Source organism: Ovis canadensis, chromosome 16 (genome assembly GCF_042477335.2).
Source record: "Ovis canadensis isolate MfBH-ARS-UI-01 breed Bighorn chromosome 16, ARS-UI_OviCan_v2, whole genome shotgun sequence".
Lineage (NCBI taxonomy): Eukaryota > Metazoa > Chordata > Mammalia > Artiodactyla > Bovidae > Ovis > Ovis canadensis.
In genome coordinates, this window is record NC_091260.1 from 64,338,847 (window position 1) to 64,359,730 (window position 20,884).

The 20,884-nt window shown below is 35.0% G+C and overlaps 1 protein-coding gene across 3 annotated transcripts in view; it reads left to right on the top strand.

Annotated features, from left to right (window-relative positions):
• The window catches only part of CDH12 (cadherin 12), a 1,193,930-nt gene that overhangs the window by 690,262 nt on the left and 482,784 nt on the right, over positions 1 to 20,884 (top strand). For all 3 annotated transcript variants that reach the window (XM_069556583.1, XM_069556584.1, XM_069556582.1), the window contains exon 3: positions 19,839 to 19,981. The gene's annotated coding sequence lies outside the window, so the exon portion shown is untranslated. The remainder of the gene's footprint in view (positions 1 to 19,838; positions 19,982 to 20,884) is intronic.

Sequence of the window (20,884 nt, forward strand, 5' to 3'; positions counted from 1 at the left end):
TTAGCTTAGATTAGGCTCACTGGGTAATCTTTTATTTACCGTGAGTTGTAGCCTCAATTACAAAACACATAACTTCAAAAAACTATCTTGCTGTTACAAGGACTGAGGGTCAAGGGCATGATCTTAGAATTCTACATACCACCAACACAGATAGGAGTGGAGTCCAGAGAACAGCCTTTGTAGAGATAGGTTGCACTCAAATTTGATGCCACACTACTCAGCAGTGCAAACATCTGAATGTAAAAAGAAATCTTAAGTAAAGAAAAAAGATTGTGGAAAAGTAGCTAAGATTCACCAAGATTCTCTTTCCCACACTTCAGCTATTTAGTAGGCAATATCTGAATTTGTTATTCCATATTATGTTTCATGTTATACTCTTGATCCCTAGGTGTTTAGTTTTTGTTGCTGTTACTGTCTGTATTGTTGCTGTTATTGTTAGCCAACCATATGTATTTGATGTTAACATTATAAAAGATTCACTTTCCCTTGGAGAATTTTGCAGAAGGTTCTTAAATCTTTAATCAAGTGAGTGCCTCTGTGTATCAATCAGTGTTACACAAGAGAAAAAGAACCTCTCTCTATATACATATATATATAGACACACACACACACTAAGAATTTTATATTGCCAATAACTGGCTTATGAAAATGCTGGATTTGGTTAGGCAAGTCCAATATTTTCAAGGTAGGCTATCAGAAGGCAGGCTGGAACTTTGAGACATAGGCTAACACTGCTATACACAAGTTACATGTATTTTTCTTTCCTTTTTTTTTCCCCTCCAGGGAAGCCTCAGCTATGCTCTTAAAGTTTATCAAATGTTTGAACTAAGCCCACTCAAATTATCACATCTATAAATGCCTTCATAGCAGCATCTCAACTGCTGTTTGATTACTGTAGCCTAGTCAAGTTGACATATAAAAAAACACCCTCGCAAGCTGTTGTTTTTGTGTCAAAAGAAAGACATTTACTTTATTCTCAAAGAGTCATTACACCACAGGCTATTGAAACTGACCCTTCCTTTCTTCATTGATTTCCCTGAATGAATACTAGTGAAAGTAACTCATTCATGTCTGACTCTGTGACCCCAAGGACTATACTGTCCATGGAATTCTCCAGGCCAGAATATTGGAGTGGGTAGCTGTTCTTTCTCCAGGGGATCTTCCCAACCTAGGAATTGAACCAGAGTCTCCTGCATTGCAGGCAGATTCTTTACCAGCTGAGCTACCAGGGAAGCCCCAAATGCATATTAGCCTGGCAGATATATCCATCCAGAAGTGTTGTGAGCAAGGATGTGGTCACCTTGTACATGAGTCAACCATCATGATAATTTAGAAATGATCATCCACTTTTCTATTTTATATTGATGAGCAAAATAGGTGGACACAAATAGCACAAATAACACTGTCTCTACATATTTTATAATTTCATTTTAACATTGCAATAAGTTCAAAATCAACTAACACTTCAAGTTCTAGAGCTGTTCATTGGGATCCATAGTGCGGGGGTAGAAAAAGGGTTTCAGGTCAAACCCAAAGTGCCTCATCCTTGCATATTGTTTCTGCACAATGCTGTACTTGCCCATATTCAGACAAAAGACCTGGAAGAGGCTACAACGTAGAAAGGCAACTCATCAATTTGGCAAACTTTTGTGGTTAGCTTGGTTCTCTGAGTGAATCTCTTGTTTTTCATATTGACTTAGATTTCAAGCCTTCCTAAAGATTACTTCAATTCATGTATCATACTACTGAATGACAAATTGACACTTCTTTTCCCCTAGGTAATTTCTAAGTGTACACATATGAGGAGAAAGTAAAGGTCATCCATTTATCTACAAAAAAATGTTCAGTCAATAAACTTTTCTCTAAAAATCTGTGGTATTGTCTTGAATGTTCCAAGATAAAAAATATTAAAAGCTTGTTGCGAAGCTATAATCCTCTTTTAGGTATTTTTAAATGTCCTTTCTGTTGTGTTACCAATAATTGCTGTCACTGTCTTCATCATTTATTGATAGAAGATACAAAGGTCTGGAAAAGTGGGAAGACGAAATGAGTAGTTTTAATCATTATATTAAAGAGCATATTGATTTTTTTTGTTTTTTTTTTATTGAAAAATAATTTTCATTTATTTGTATCTGAGTAAAACATCTTTTTCCAAAGCTTAACAGGCTGAGGTCAAATTCTTTCTGAGGAAAAAAATATATTAAACAGCTCTGTTTTTGTATGTTTATGAGTTTATACTTCCTATATTATTCTAATAAAGCATCATAATTAAAGTTAACACAAAGTCATTATTGTCTGGAAATATCACATACAGAGTATGCAATCATATTGTCATTGTGGAAATTTCAGATAGCTGAATGCCTATGGTCTATTTTAGGAAATTCTAAGGTGTACTATCCACAGATTTTACCTACAGAGAAAAAGAATTAGACATAAATTGATTTTAATGCAAGTCATGATCATTTTATTTTGGAAGAAGTTAGATTTGACAGTTTTTAAAAACTATAATAAATGTATATTAATGTATATATAATTAGAAATATAAATTATAAACATTACTTTATAAGTTTATGGGTATTACTATATTATCTCATAATGTCTTCTCTATAAATCAGGATTTCTGTAAGTTTCTCCTACATATGACACAAATTAAGTGAGTCAAAGAGATGAAAAATGATGTAACACTATTCAATTCATCACTGTTAGCTTAAGTTGCTATTGAAAATAACCATTCAAACAAGTCTTGGTATAATCTGGGTTACTAAACTATGGCCAGAGGGTCATATTCGACCTACTGTCTGTTTTTGTATAGACCACAAAGAAAAGCTGTTACATTTTTTAACAGCTACATCTAAAATTATTATAAAAGTACCTATATAATATCCTCAATTTTGCCTCTTTCCTGAAAACTTTAAACCATTTACTATCTAGTCATTTAAATAAAAGTCTGCCAGCCTTTATGTCAAATGAACAGAAACACTGAGGAAACAGAAAGGCTGAATTCTACTTCATTGTTTTAAATTTATACCTTTGTGAACTCAGAAAGGATATTGTCATGTTAGACCCAATCCCTTCACCTTTAAAATGGACATAGTAATATGATTTGATCGCTTCATACATATAATTCCCAAAGAAATAATTTGTATGCAATCTCTTTGAAAAGTATATAACACAATAATATGGATATGTTATGAAATTAAAATACACATAAGGTTTGACTTTAAGAGCAGGCTCTGGAGTGATTGTTCAATTTCAATCCCCGATAAGCCACTTTCTAGCATTGTTGATTTAGGGAAACTTGCCCTAAATTAAACTAAGCTATTTAGCCTAACAATCTTTCTGTAACCTGTTACTGATATTTGCTCTTATTTTTGCAAGTTGAAGCCGTGTGAAGAAGTAACTATTGGCAGGTTGCTGTTTCCCTGATTAGTTTGTATCCACCTCTTTCCTAGAAATCTGCCTCCATTGCCCGCTGGCAGTGACGAATTTTCTGATAATGAATGGTTTCTTGTGGAAATTCTTTCTAATGGGGTTGACTTTGTGATTCAAATGCTTGGGAAACACTGGACCCCGATCTTCTTTTGCAGTTTGGTCACTGTTTCTTTTATCGGGAGGAGATTGCATCTTGGCCCAGAGATGTATCAGCTTTTCACAGCTCCCTCCTACGTTGACTTGGAGATTTGTCTTTCTTCTTACTCAATCTCTTCTCCAATAATTCTAGAATACTGAGAAGCTATTGCATATAGTGCTTGGGTGAGTCGAGTCCTAACATGGAACTATGAATAAATTAGGGCAGATTTCCTATTATATTTAAGAATCCTACTTTCCCAGTGTAAATGTTATACATCTCGCTTGCTTGCATGACAACAATAATCTAGGGGCCTAATGTTAAAACTAAGAATGAAATCTTTCTAATGGATTTTTTCCACACTTATGCTGGGTCACATAACTCAATAGTATAACAGCAGTCCTAGGCATGCTTAATCTGAGGACCATACCAGCAAAAATCCTTCATAAAAACAACCCTACTGCACTAAATCAAGTACAAACATTTGTCTTAGACTTTAAAATCCTGTTTTTTTCTTGGTGCCTTCTGTATGCTCAGAATATTATGTCAACCTTCATCCTAGGGCAACTCGATTAATATCCACAACTTGAGACAGCTCAGGGCCGTGAGTCACTTATGTTAAAAACCAAATTTAACATCTGCTAAGTATGTGAAATATTTACCCCTAAAACATCACAGTGTTAACACATCTATGATCTTGGACCAGCCTGTCTATTTCCCTAACTTTACTAAAATAGACTGAATTTAGTAGATGATCCTAAGAAGATTGCTTCAATGCAAATCATTAGCTAAGATGTCCATTCGAGGATATAAGTAAGTAAGTAAATAAGTGAAGTCACTCAGTCGTGCCTGACTCTTTGCAACCCCATGGACTGTAGCCTACCAGGATCCTCTGTCCATTGGACTTTCCAGGCAATAGTTCTGGAGTGGATTGCCCTTATTGCCATTTCCTTCTCCAGCAGATCTTCCCGGCCCAGGGATCGAACCCGGGTCTCCCGCATTGTAGACAGACGCTTTACTGTCTGAGCCACCAGGAAAGACTTATTAAAGGCTGTGTTAGAATTCAGTTCCACAAAGCCTGATTTTTTCCATTAAGCTGCTCACTTTGAAAGCAAAGTGCACTACAACAGGAATAATAGTTTTCCTTTTAAAAATGTTAGAGAGAAAACAAAGTTTATATCATAATGATCCTGGAATAATTAGAATTATTTCAAGCTATTAATAAAAGTGTTACTCTGGTTGTTTTTATTAAAATGTTTTAGGTATTTAAGTTGCTGCTAAATCATATTGCTTTAGAGTGATTTTATGTGATTTTTTCTTAATTAAAGATAGTAAAAGCAGAGTGTAGCAACTTAGTTTTTCCACAATCCATCATTTTGCAACAAACTGTGAGTACGTGTGTCCTCTGCCATTAGTATAATAAATTGTATTCTTTAGCTATAAATGAAGATGTAAATTGTGACCCATTAATTTTCTCAAATAATATTTATTAATAATCTATCATTCTCACATTTTAATATCCATTGCACTGAGTTTAAAATTAATTATAAAAAATAAAATGACAATTTTCAGGAATGAAAAATTTTGTTGTTCAGTAGCTCAATCATGGCTGACTCTTTGCAACTGCATGGACTGCAGAACACATATTTCCCTATGCTGTACTGTCTCCCAGAGTTTTTTTAATCTCATGTCTAGTCAGTGATGCCATCCAACCGTCTCATCCTCTATCATCCCCTTCTCCTCCTGTCCACAGTCTCTTACAGATCAGAGTCTTTTCCAATAAATCAGCTCTTCCTGTATGTGGCCAAAATATTGGAGCTTCAGCTTCAGCATCAGTCCTGCCAGTGAGTGTTCAGGGCTAATTTCCTTTAGGATTAACTGGTTTATCTCCTTGATGTCCAAGGGACTATAAAGAATCTTCTCCAACATCACAGTTCAAAAGCATCAATTATTTGGCACTCAGCCTTCTTTAAAGTCCAATTCTCACACTTGTACATGACTACTGGGAAAACCACAGCTTTGACTAGATAGAATTTTGTCAGCAAAGTAATGTCTCTGCTTTTTAAAGTGCTGGCTAGGTTTGTCATAGCTTTTCTTCCAAGGAGCAAGAGTCTTTTTATTTCATGGCTGTGGCCACAATCCACAGTGATTTTGGAGCTCAAGAAAATAAAGTCTGTCACTGTTTCCATTGTTTCCTCATCTATTTGCTATGAAGTAATGGCCTGGATGCCATGATCTTCTTTTTTAGAACGTTGAGTTTTAAGCCAGGTTTTTCACTCTCTTCTTTCATTTTCATCAAGAGGTTCTTTAGTCCTCTTCACTTTCTGCCATTAGGATCGTTCATCTGCCTATCTGAGGTTACGGATATTTCTCCTGGCAATCTTGATTCCAGCTTGTGATTCTTCTAACCCCATATTTTGCATGATGTACTCTAGGCTCAGATGGTAAAGAATCTGCCTGCAATGCAGGAAACATGGGTTCAGTCCCTGGGTTCGGAAGATCCCCTGGAGAAGGAAATGGCAACCCACTGCTTTGTTCTTGCCTGGGAAGTCCCATGGACAGAGACACCTGGTGGGCTGCAGTCCATGGGGTCGTGAAGAATTGGACATGACTGAGAAATTAGCACAATGTACAACATAAATTCTAAATATAAGTAAATAAGCAGGGTGACAATATACACCCTTGACATACTCCTTTCCCAATTTTGAACCAGTCTGTTGTTTCATGTCCAATTCTAACTGTTGATCCTTGACACATATACAGATTTCTCAGGAGGCAGATAAGGTGGTATAGTGTTCCCATCTCTTGAAGAATTTTCTGCTGTTGTTGCAATACTTACTGTCAAAGGCTTTAGTGTACTCAATGAAGCAGAGGTAGATGTTTCTCTGGAACTCTCTTGCTTTTTCTATGATCCAACAGATGCTGGCAATTTGATCTCCAGTTCCTCTGGTTTTTCTAAATCTAACTTGTACATCTGAAAGTTCTCGTTCATGTGCTGTTGGAGTTCCACTTAGAGTATTTTGAGCATTACCTTGTTAGCATGTGAAATGAGTCAACTGTGTAGTAGTTGCAATTGTGTAGTGTAGCATCGCCCTTCTTTGGAATTGAAATGACAACTGACCTTTTCCAGTCCTGTGGCCCCTGCTGAGTTTTCCGAATTTGCCAACGTATTAAGTGCAGCACTCTAACAGTATGATCTTTTAAGATTTGAAATAGTTCAGCTGGAATGCCATCACCTCCACTAATTTTGTTTGTAGTAATGCTTCCTAAGGCCCACTTGACTTTACACTCCAGGATGTCTGACTCTAGGTGACTCATCACACACTCCTGGTTATCCAGGTCGGTCATTACTGGTGCACTGGGATGACCCAGAGGGAGGGACGGTATGGGGAGGGAGGTGGGAGAGGAGTTCAGGATGGGGAACACATGCACACCAGTGGTGGATTCATGTCAATGTATAGCAAAACCAATACAATATTGTAAAGTGACTAGCCTCCAATTAAAATAAATAAATTTATATTTTTTAGAAATACTTGTTTTGTACAGGTTTTTATGTGTATTCTTGCCATGTCTTCTTAATCTCTTTTGTTTATATTTGGTTCTTGCCATTTTTGCCCATCTTTGAATTAAATATTCCCCCTTGGAATCTCTAATTTTCTTGAAGACATCTCTAGTCTTTTCCATTCAATTGTTTTTCTCTATTTCTTTGCATTGGTCACTTAAGAAGCCTTTGTTAACTCTCCTTGCTGCTCTCTGGAACTCTGTATTCAGTTAGGTATATCTCTCCCTTTCTCCTTTGCATCGTGCTTCTCTTCTTTTCTTTTGTGAGGCCTTATTTAAAATAAGTTTAAAATAACATTTTAAAGTGAAGAAGAAAATATACTCAGTGAGATAAAAATGTTCATTAAATTGTAAAGTTGGCTTTTCATTATAAACTGTGACTTACCTAAAATAACTAGTGTTTCCTCTGTTGAAAATCAAGAACTTAATTATTGGTCTTTAGTAAGAAAAACAACACTCTATGATAAAGGTAAATGACCCTTGCTTTGTAGTCCCTTTGAGAGAACTGCCCTGGATGAAATATTGGTATGGTGAATCATGATGGCTTTTCATATTTCCAAGCAGAGCAAAAGCATCTGGAAATAAAAGTCCCCAAAGCTTTTTCCTGTGTTACTTTTAAGTAGAATAGTAAAATGTTGGAGCAGGTAAGCACTTGCCACTAACAGAAAACCAGTATTTTCTTCAATTGAGCATTATACTGAGTGTTCAACAAGTATTTACTGTTTGTTTTGTGTCTAGCATTTGCATTAAACATTGAGAAAGCTATCAAATAGTATAGGTCCTTTTACATAATTACATATGAAGTTTGGAAAGAAATCAGTCAATCCCCAGGAATAAAAACCTAGAGGTTGGGAAATTACTTTCTGATAACAAAGTAAAGAAACCAGCTTTCATCTCTGAAATGGTGGGAAATCAGTTAATAGGCAGATCAAGGAGAATTTTTAATTATAAGCAAAAATTTGCATTTTATTCAATAAGAAACTGGGAATTATTGAGGTTTCATTAACCAGATGAGTGACATGCCAATTATTAAGCTTTGTAATAACTAATACATCTTCAGATGCTGTTCATGACCACTATCAGTAGGATGTATAGGGAGGCTTGGGTAGGAACTTCTGTAATCAAGTTTGAAATATTATTGGCCAGCTAACCTCTTTGTGAAGCCTGCTATAAAATAATATCAACAGTCTATACTACTAGAGGAAATTAATGCAGTCTAAATACTGAAATCCTATAAGCTAGATTTAATTATTAAGATAGGCATATTAGCATTAGTAAATTAAGGTCAAAGCAAAAGAAAATTCCCTGAAATAATGATATTTTGAATATATTGCAATGAAAAAGAAAGGTGCCCTTATCTTTTACACAGCACACTGAAATATTTACAGATGGCACAGTATAAATGTCTAGGATTTGCTTCAGAAGTATCAAGAGAAAGTGAGCGAACAAAGTGAGAGAATATGGAGGAAACAAGATTGGCTACAAATTGCTAAATAAAGAAGCTGGATGATGGAAACATGGTGTCTATCAATACTGTTTCCTTTACTGTTTATATTTCTTTTAGATTTTTGTAGTAGGGAGTTGGAAAAATTACAAACTAAATAAGAGAAAATAGTTTGTCTATTTTTAATCCAACAACCAGCATAAATTTCAGATTCCCTCCTTGCAATACAAAGACTCTTCAGAGCTCCTTCAACAATGAAAAACAAATTACATAAAAGGGATTTTTTGCCCAACACTGGAATATACTTTTTTGACTCTGGCTTCTTCCTAGAAGTCACACTTTTACTCAGTAGCTGATCTGCTTCTCTGTGGGATTGGAATCAGTTTTCTTGATTTTTTACCCATTCTTGATGGAAGGAAATGGAGTGGAAAATGTGAAAACAGGTAATACGCCTTATCAATCAGAAAGAGTTGGTACTGATTTTGTTTTTCAGTTGATGCAACTGACAATGTCATATGAAACTCATCTGTGGAGAAATCAACAACTAATCTTGAAGAATTCATTTATCTATCTCTTTAAAGTGTCTCTTAAAGTATCTGGATTTTATAAAAGTATCTAAATTGTAATTTCACTTTCCCTTTGTTTATATAGACTAAACAAAAAGCAGAAAAGAATTGAAAAAGAAAACAATAAAATAATTTAAAAATTATTCTTTTTCTTTATTTTTCCTGTTTTATAATTTTTACAAATAAGTACTAAGTTAACCCACCAAACACTTATGTCAAGAACACATGTCATTTATCAACATTTGTAAACTTCCTTTAATCTATATAAAAATAGACTTAAATTGTATTATTAATATATTCTCCATTCTTTTCTATTAAAAATCTGCACTCATGTTTCAGATTTTCATGTCTGTATCTTATCAATAGTATCACATTAGTCTTTACAGTTTTTCACCATTACAAACGATGTATTTCACAATATTTTCTCAATAAATATCTATAGAGTCACCCCATCTACACACACACACACACACACACAGTTTTTCTACAAACATCAAAATCACTCCCCTGAGATAGAGTTGCAGTTTTTAATGTCTACCAGCAGCAATTTATTATTATGCTTTGTAACATTCTTATGAAACATAGGATGCAATAATTCTATTTCACATATGTAATAGGAAATTTTTTCAGGATTTACAAAATAGAGTATTACATATGTTTAGTCCACATCCCATTGGACATAATCATGATAATTAAAAACAAAATTTTTATATGTGATTTACATAGTGCATATACCTCATGTTTAACTAAGAATAGTGGCTGATATTTATAAAGTCCCCATTGTGTAACAGTTACCTTCTTGTTGCGTATCTACTAACTCATGTAATCTTATTCCTGCATATCAGTTCAGTTCAGTCGCTCAGTTGTGTCCGACTTTTTGTGACCCCATGGACTGCAGGCCGCCAGACTTCCCTGTCCTTCACCATTCCTGCATATACATGAACTAATTTCATATTACTTTATTCTCTTTTCTCCTCTGAGGAAACTGAAGCAAATATGGATAAAGGGACTGGCCCAAGGATTGACAATTGCTGTTCACTACTGTCATGTTGCTGTGTTGTTAAATTCCTGATAATTCTCCATTTTCACTACTGCGTCATGACTACACAAACTTTAGTCCATATATTTGATGAGCACGAAGTAGTAAAAGTATTATTTCTGATTACCTGCCAAGAAATGGCACAATCTGGAAAGTTAACATTATTTTTAATAAATAAAATAAGGTCAGCAAAGCAGCAAAAAATCACCTACTGTTTATACTGTAGAAGCAAATTATTGACTTTAGCCTACAGAGAGAAAGAGCAACTGGACAGGAAAGGAAACTGGATATTACAGTCAGTTTAACTGAGAATAGGATGAAGCCTGGTATTCAGAAGTTAATGGAGTCATGGTGAAACCCAAAGAAAAAGTTCAATTTAGTAAATAACTAAATAGGAGCAAGAGGGAGATCCTTTTAAAGCCACTAGGGAACAATATCAACTTTATGATGCTATAAAAGTATTTCCATCTTAAGGCCTGTCAAATGCAGTTAGAGGGTGAGAAAGCCCAATTATTTTTCTGTAATATGAAGTCACTTGCTGTGGCAGAGATGCTGAAGTTATGCAATGGTAAGATTTCAGTACACATTAAAGAGAACTTAGAAACAAATGGACAATGATGTATGTGTATCAAGAAGTAATTAAGCAATTCACAGCAGTCATTGTTGCAAATGGAACGGCACTTTATTTCCCCGTATAAAATTTTACTGAACTATTATCTGGATAGGTACTAGGACATTAAGCTTAAAGTTGTCTTAAACTTTGATTGAATGGGAAATGCTCTCTGCAATTTAAGAAACCGTTAGAAATATAAAGTAGGTGATTTTATCCCATCTTCAATATGGTTCCTTCAAAGAGTAGGAAACAGAATGAAAGACATGCAGACTGTTATCTTATTATGGATCTAGTGTAGTTTTGAGAGTTTAATTATGGTAATGTTTAATTAAAGAACACATGAGGAAGATGTGTATGTTTATAACTCTAGGTATAACATAAAGATGCAAATATTTAAAGTATAAATTAGATGAGTTTTGACAAATGTTTACACCTCAGAAACCACCACCTTATCCAAGGTACTGACCATTCTCGTCCTCCCAAAGCTCTTCTTGTACCATTTTGCCATCAGGTATTCCATGCCCATTCTTCATCACCACTTATCTGCCATCTGTCACTTTGGTTTTGTTTCCATATTTTTAAACTCCAAATAAATAGATTTATGTATTAGTTACTTTATTTCTGATGATTTTTTAGTCAGCACAGTGATCCTCTGGTTCAATTTTGGGCATGTTACTAGTTTGTTCCTTTTAATTGTGAGTAGCAGTTCACTATATAAATGTACCATAATTTATCCATTCACCTATTGATAGATATTTTGACTGTTTCCAGGTTTTTTTTTGATTTTTGCTATTATGAATAAAGGCAATTATTTGTATATTATACCTTCTCTTTCTTGGAATAAATACCTTGGAGTAAGGCAGCTACATCACAAAATAGGTATATATCTAGGTTTTTAAGAAACTACCAAAATGTGTTTCAAAGTGATTGTATTATTTAATATTCCCATGAGCAATATATGAGTGTTATCAATATTCTGTGTCACTGCCAATATTGATATTCTTAGGGTACCTTTATTTATTTTTTTTTTTTTGCACAGAATTTCCTTTATTTTAAATAAGCAAAAACTATTCTCTGATGATTTAAATAAGGCTATATTAAAATATAGTGGTTTTTTTTTTTTAATTTTAAAATCTTTAATTCTTACATGCATTCCCAAACATGAACCCCCCTCCCACCTCCCACCCCATAAAATCTTTCAGGGTCATCCCCATGCACCAACCCCAAGCATGCTGCATCCTGCGTCAGACATAGACTGGCGATTCAATTCACATGATAGTATACATGTTAAAATGGCATTCTCCCAAATCATCCCACCCTCTCCCTCTCCCTCTGAGTCCAAAAGTCCGTTATACACATCTGTGTCTCTTTCCCTGTCTTGCATACAGGGTCGTCATTGCCATCTTCCTAAATTCCATATATATGTGTTAGTATACTGTATTGGTGTTTTTCTTTCTGGCTTACTTCACTCTGTATAATCGGCTCCAGTTTCATCCATCTCAACAGAACTGATTCAAATGAATTTTTTTAACGGCTGAGTAATACTCCATTGTGTATATGTACCACAGCTTGCTTATCCATTCATCTGCTGATGGACATCTAGGTTGTTTCCATGTCCTGGCTATTATAAACAGTGCTGCGATGAACATTGGGGTACATGTGTCTCTTTCAATTCTGGTTTCCTCGGTGTGTATGCCCAGAAGTGGGATTGCTGGGTCATAAGGTAGTTCTATTTGCAATTTTTTAAGGAATCTCCACACTGTTCTCCATAGTGGCTGTACTAGTTTGCATTCCCACCAACAGTGTAGGAGGGTTCCCTTTAACTATTCTAATAGGTGTATCATGATAGAAAGGACTTTAAACAATTAAATATGTACTTATATAGTTACAAATTAATAGGTCCATCTAAATTAGAATTTTTTAATTCCAGGAATTTTGAATGAACAAGGAATTAATAGTTAATCATGTTAGTGCTTCCTGATCTTTCTAAATTCCATAAACTTTACACTTACTCTAACGTTTCCCCTTTCTGACTCTAAAAAGGATAAACATACCTACTCAAAAAGAAATAAACAGGTCCCTTTTTATTTCTATTAAGTAATACTGTTCATGGAATAGTATTTTATGTATATTTGCTTAGTCATTTTAAAATTATTGCAAAAAATTTATGTGGTTTGGATTTTATTATATGCCTACTTTGGTCATTACTAATATTCAATAGCTTTAAGTGAATCTTATAATGCTTAATGTTTTATGTATTATTTATTTCATTTAGTTGGCACTAATAATAACACCTAGAAGAAACAAAATGGAATAAATATGAGCTAACAGGAAAGGAGTAAAACACCAAGAAATTATATATACAGAAACCCATTTCTTTTAATTATGCACTGTGCTTTTCTGTTATTTTAAAATAACTGCCTACTAAAGTGGAAATGGGGTTTTAAAAATACTAAATATATTAATATTATATCTCCATTTTAAAATTATACTCCTAGCTTAATTCTCAATCATTTTAATTAAACCACCTTTCGTTTTTAACTGACCAGGACAATACAGAAAAAGGCTAAGGATCCATTTTGGATGTCATATAACAGCTATGTCCTTTAAAAGGAAGGTATTATAATTACTCTAAAAAAGTTAAAGAATATTCTTGACCTTAGCAAATGCTTTAATCTATCATGTGCAATTTCAAATCAATGACTCCTCACTGACTGTTAACATACTCAAACTATGAAAACAAAATATTTTTCCTATAATTTCATTTATAGAATAAAAGTGTTACTAGCCTGACAGGATGAGAAAGGGGAAAAAATTGTATACCATCTTTTCTTCTTGACTGCCTGATTACGTCTGAATTAAGTAAAGAGAATATCACAAAATTTTAGTCAAATAGAAAACATAATTTCATAGCTGACTGAAATATTGGAGATAATATAGCCTAATTTCCTCACATTTTCCAATGAAATTGTTAACCAGAAACTTTTTAAATGGCTCAGAGTTATAATGCTAGTTAGCGTCAGAATTTTGATTATGATTCAAGCTTTCTTGTATTCAGTCTAGTTTTCTTTATTTTTAGAAATTCATAGTATCTCAAATTCATGAGTATATATGAGTGAAGCTGGCTTTAAATATGAAAAGTTTACCTTAAAGCCTGGTGAATTCAGTCTTTTATCTCCTCCCAAGAAGAAAACTGATTCTCCATCTTGTCAAAACTATTTTTATGAGCTTATTAATTAAATTGCCATGATCAGTCCTCATTTTTGTCTTTTTTAATGCAAAGTGAATTCCAATACAAATGATTTTCTATTAAGAGCAAAATTGTTGGCATTTTATAGCATAGCAATGTTAATCTTTTCCCATAAGTATCTCAGGGGAATTATACACATTGAGTGCTTAGTCGCTCAGTGGTGTCCAACTCTTTGCGACCTCATGGACTGTTGCCAGCCAGCGTCCTCTGTCCATGGGGATTCTCCAGGCAAGAATACTGAAGTGGGTTTCCATGCCTTCCTCCAGGGGATCTGCCCAACCCAGGGATCAAACCCAGATATCCTGCATCACAGGCGGATTCTTTACCAGCTGAACCAACAGGGAAGCCTAGACAAATCATACTGATCTCGCCCTATAGTATTACCCCCGGAATTTTTCTTCAAGCAGTTTACATAAAAATGTATATAATAAGTTAACATGTTAGTATTCAGCAAACATTCTTCTTTTATTGTTAGCGCAATACTACTGCTAAAAGATCAATTTCATAAACAGCTTTTTAGTCTGATAGTTTTATTTTTTATATAAATAACATTGATATAAAAAAGAGTGGATAGATGTATATGTATTACTGATTCACTTTGCTTTACAGAAGAATCTAACACTGCATTTAAATCAAATCTGCTCCAATAAAAATGTAAGCAATAAAATAATACTGATGAATGGATAAAAAAAGAAGTGGTACATTTATACAATGGGATACTACCCATATAAATAATAAAGTCTGGGCAATTTGCAAGAACGCACATGGACTTGGAGGGTACTATGCTAAGTGAAATGTCAGACAAAGACAAAAATTGTATGATATCACTCATGTGGGGTATCTCAAATTTACAACAAATTAGTGAATTTATCGGGCTTCCCTGATGGCTCATATGGTAAAGAATCTGCTTGCAATGCAGGAGACCCAGGTTTGATCCCTGAGTCGAGAAGACCCCCTAGAGAAGGAAGTGGCTACCCACTCCAGTAGTCTTGCCTAAAGAATTCCATGGACAGAGCATCCTGGGGGGCTACCATCCATGGGGTTATAAAGAGTCAGACCTGACTGAGCGACTAACCACACACCACACACAGTGAATTTAATGAAAAAGAAGCAGACTCACAGAAACAGCGAACAAACTAGTTGTTACCAGTGGGGAGAGGAAACTGAGGGAAAATATAGGAATAAAGGATTATAAGGTACAAACTATTATGTATAATATAAAATGAAAACATACTGTGCAACACATGGAATATAACCAATATTTTATAAGAACTATAAATGAAGCATAACCTTTACAAACTGTGAATCACTATATTGTACACCTGTAATTTATATAATATTGTACATCAATTATAATGAAATTAAACAAATGAATTAACATTAGCATTCTGAGATTTCCTCTCTCCCAATAATTAAGTCACCACATAAAAGACAGAGAGGTACTGATGTGAATCTGAAGTTGAAAGAAAAGTAAGATGAGATTCATATTAGAACCATACAATCAACGTCTAAACAATTGTCTTAATGCAGTTATACTTAACATCAAGAAAATCTATGAGAAATCTAAGTGGAAAGATTGCTGAACAGAGAAATCACAAACTTCCTACCAATCAGAGTAATTTTTCCTTCACTGCATCACAGTTCTGACTCTTTAGCACATACTAAAATAAAGAGTGGCTTCCATTTTGATATCCATTTAATTCTTTCTTCACTACAACATGACTCCAACAAACATATTTGTTAGACATTTTGAAGAGCAATATCTGGAAGGGAAGACATCAGGTTTTCCACTTAGCATTAAAGACCAAAAGGACAATCATAAGTAAAATAAATATCATAGTATATATTAAAATATTTCTATAAGAATCAAATCAGACATGAGGTGTGAAATTTCTTGGCATTTTAAAGAGTGAATTAATTTGAATTCTTATCATTTCCTTTTAGATAGAATTTTTATTAGAAGCATTGAAAAAGCATGGTCACACCACTTTTTTGTGAGATTGTGAATGTGTCTGAGAATTTCAATAAAGCATATGAAATAGTATGAGATTTAAGAAACTTCTAGATAAAACTTGAACAGACTAAAAATTAAATTTTCAACCCCATAGTTATTTGAATCATTGATGTTACATTACATCTCTTGGAAAACTGATATATCATAAATCATCTTAATTTTGGCCTAAGTGTTCTTGCGATAGACATATGCTAGAGTAAGGTCATATTCCTATTTTTAACAAATCCAATAATTACTATTTTGAGGTAGAGGGCAAATCAATTGCAAAAGAAAGGGAAAATTAAAATTGGCCAATGTGAGCTAATGAATTTACATCACATGGAAGATCTAGATTTAGTTTATTTTTTAGACAAAAGTTTATTTTTTGTTGAATTTTATTTTCTGCTCAAATATAGATAACTGTGTGTTGTGGTTAAGCTGTTACAGTGTAATATTTTATCAGTCACAAAACACATTTTTAAGGATGAAAAATGTTTTTTTGCAAATCATAAACGCAAGACAAATTTCCTGTACTTTTGGAAGCAAGTATTTTTGTCTGTTTGGTGTTAGGGAATTTCTAAGCATCAAGATTTTACAGTTAAAGTGTTGTTGTTCAGTCACCAAGTTGTGTCCAGGTCTTCACGACCCTTTGTACTGCAGCAGGCCAGACTGCCCTGTCCCTCACCGTCTCCTGGAGTTTGCACAAGTTCATGTCCATGGCATCTGTGATGCCATCCAACCATCTCATACTCTGTTATCCTCTTCTTCTACCTTTAATCTTCCCCAGCTTGAGTGTTATCACAGTTAAAGTGACCTGAGTTTTAATTCTGGATTTGCTCTGTATTGGCTGTGTGGCAGTGGTAAATTTATTTAACTTTTCAGTGCGAGTGCATGCTCAATCATGTCTGACTTTTTGCAATGGAGTGTAGCCTGCCAGACTCCTCTGTCCATGGAATTCTCCAGGCAAGAATACTGGAATGGGTTGTCATTTCTTTTTCCAGGGGATCTTCCCAACCCAGGGATCGAACCCAGTCTCCTGCACTGCAGGCAGATTCGTTATCATTTGAACCATGAGGGAAGCCCAGAGCCTTAGCTTAATTGATTAAAAAAATTAAAAGATAATAATGTTTGATTTATATGATGTTCTAAGGATTTCGTGTACAATAGCTAGAGCTGAAGTGTATGCAGAACATCTGGCACATACCAAGTATTTAATATGCAATATCTATAATTATCACTGCTGGATCCTCTCCACAGTTCCTCTAAAATAGTATTATTAGTATTCTGCTATGTTATTCATGTGTGTACTTCCACATAAAACCAATTATTTGTTCAACATGGGTTAAAAGAAAAAAAAAAAAAACCTACTTCAGAATTACTCTACTTCCTGTAGAAAACTTTAGAGTGCAAAAGTAAAAGTCACTCAGTTGTGTCCAACTCTTTGAGACCCCATAGACTGTAGCTCTCCAAGTTCCTCTTCCATGGGGTTTTCCAGGCAAGAATACTGGAGTGAATTGCCATTTCTTCTCTAGGGAATCTTCCTGACCCAGGGATTGAACCCAGGTCTCCTGCATCGCAGGTGGATTCTTTACCATTTGAGCCAAGTGGGAAGCTATAGTTTGGAAGGATCAATAGTGCAGCCTGATGCAGTCAGGACTTTCCAGGTAGAAACAATCTACTATGGCACAAAATTAGCCTAGCTTAGAATGTACACATCTTAGTTAGTGACCGTCATTGCTAATGGACGGGGTTCGAGAAAATAAGCACTGTCTTAAGTTTTTAAAATGTTTTCATAAGAAACCACTATTTCAGGTGCTTAGAATGAAGTGTAAACAAACTGGAAGACCAGTTAAACATTAGAACCGTGGAATCCATCACATTTTCATTCACAAGTGTTAGGTTAACAGCTAGCCAGGACCCTTGCAGAAGAAATTAGCAGTTATATTTCCTGTTTGCTATTTATTTTCAGTTTATTTATGTGCCTCAGTTTTTATTTAAGCATCTCTTTTCTACTTGAGCCCTCTAATGCCAGTCAATAATTGAATAACGGATTTCCAGCTCAATGGTGGCAGGAGTTATTCTCCCTTTCCTGAATCTTATTGACTGGGTTTCCTCACCTTCAGCTCTCAACCTTCACCAGCTGAGGGAGCAAGAGACCTCCTCTGCAAGAGAAATTGGATCAGCTCTCCTGGGGCTTCTCTCTGGGGCATCCCTGTTTTAAATTCAAGTGTTTACCCTATCATAGCAACTCAGTTACACTGAAGTTTTATTTTGTCCAAGAAGTCCCATCATCAAAGAGCTTGTATTTTAATGAAATACTTTAAAAAACAATTTACTTAGGGATATAGAAGGCAAACCTATTCTCCATTATGTATGATTTGTGCATCCCTTTATTGAAATTTGAGATTCTTCTAAAATATATGTAAATATTATAAATATAGCAATATTTGTATATTGTAAATATACCTTTCTCTCTCTCAATAGCTTCCCCGCTTCCTTGTCTCTCTCTTACACACACACAGAGACATCAAGGGAATGCCATATGTCCCCAAGTGAGACCTACTTGGAAAAGCAGAAATGCTGAACACATCATCATTGTGAGAGGACATTTGTCAGTTTTTCTCCCTGGCACTGAGATTTTTCTCGCCCTCAAGACATGCAAATGACTTTTTTCATCAGTTCTTTTTATATTATTGGAATAATTTCCTCCTATGGAAGTGAGAGTTATCAAAACTTAACCATTTGAGACTTTGGCATTTAATTAGGTGACCTTTTTGAGAGAATTAGATCTCTGGGAGGAAGAGGTAACTTTTGATATCTGAGGTGTTGCAGAGCTGCTCATGTGGTCAATGGATGGGTATCAGCAGGTTGTTAAAGGCACGTGACTACATTTAATATGTTGTTTGACATTTTAGATTCTTTCATTCCCTTGCCTATTTTTGTTTTAGAAAATCAGTATTTCAAAAATAATAAAACAGATTTTGTTACGTATGATGATGCATTCTCCCATGCTACTCAGGTTAACACTATAATTCAAACATTTTTGGCAAATATGATGCTAATTGAAAACGCTATTTGAAAAACTACACAACCTCTGTGTCTAGGTTTGAGTGCATGTGTTTGTAAGAACCTGCCAAACATGCGTATTTAGTATGAATACTTCCTTTTTTTAGAAATCAGAGTTGCGCCCTGGAGGGCTGTGATCAACCTTTGAAAACATTTTACTTAGACAAAGGTTGAAGTATGTATCAGGCTTGGGGCAAAGACAAGCCCAGCTCTCTTTTATCACATCGCTTTGAACATTTTTCAGCTTTCGTCTTGTCTTACACATCAGCTCTGTCGGTCGATTAATTGTTTCACTGTACCTGCTATCTAACACGAAAGCACCTGGCAAAACAGCAGGAGAAAGCCCGTTTATTTCAAGTCCTTCCGCGGCTGACCCCTGTGGTTAATCTCCTTGCAAATTACAGTCAGAGTTGGAGTTCATCCACGAGGCTGGGAAAGACAAGATTCCCAAGTGTCCCCGGTGCCTTTTCCAGTTCCCAGGAGACCCACTAACCCCTCGGCGTGCGCTGCCTGCACACAGGGAGTGTTTCCTGCTAATCAGGTCAATGATTATCGCCCAGCTCCAGGGACCTGACAGCAGCCTATCACAGCAGTTAGGGAGCCACCAAAGACATCACACTCACCGAGAAGCTCCCCCGTTCAGAAACATCGCTTAGTCCTCATTTACTCACTGGAACCTCAGAGGATTTCAGCTTCTCTCTCTCTCTCTTTTTTTTTTTTTTTAATTTGTTCTCTTAGACAGTGAGGGGCTGAACATAAACCGGAAAGAGCCCAGTATGCAGCTACTCCGAGGGTGTTGATTGGAAACTTCGCTCTCCCCACCCCATTCACGGTTGATTTGACTGATTTCTCACCTCGTCACAGTGAATATTTCAATTAAGGTAAGTGCCGCTTGATCTGAGTGACTGCATGGCGCTGAATTTCTGCATTGAAAGTTCTGACTAAACTGACATTCTGCACTGCAGCAAGTGACTGTTTATGTCAAGAGAAGGCTTAGTTTATAAGCAAGTGTCCTAGAATGAAAGCCGGTGTTTGCGGATCATGATATTACGGGACAATTGCTTTGGAAATCTTAAGTATTCCGCCTAGCATCAAGAGAAAAATAAAAGGAAATATGAAAAGAGAATTAATTTCTCATTTTACCTTTTAAAAGAAATCTAGAGAATTGTGCGGCACTAAGGTAACTTGATTTTGATTGAAGTATTTTGTTGATGTCATCTGGTAAAAGCTCTGTCTAAAAGCTTCAAAGTTAAATCAGATGGAAAGAAAATTTGCAAATGAGAGTTGGGATTTTGTGCAGCATTTTACTTTAACAACGTTCCTGAGTTCCCTCTGGGTTGAAGGATTTAAGACTAAATCCCTGAATATTTTAATAGTGTCCATTTAGCAATTAAAATTTAAATAAAATTTCTGATGTAGCTGCTAAGAGAAATGAACCGAAAAGAATTATCATGCCACTGATATGATTTATGGTTTTTATATGAGACATGAATGAGATAGATTAATAAAAAGAAAAATTTCTTTCAAATACTTATTTTTGATGGGAGAATTCTTCAATAATATATTCAGTTTATATCTTGGCTATTATGTTTGAAGTTGCACTTTGTTACCAAACAAGAGTGAACTAAGGTTAAACTTGTGTTTTACATGAGTTAAGGCAATTCTCTAGGTAATTTAGACAAGCTAGCTTACATTATTTCTTATAAATCCCTTTTCCTCATAAGTTTGTTAAAAAACATTTAGAGAGAATGGAAGTAACTCTTTCAAAGTTAGATTTAATTATA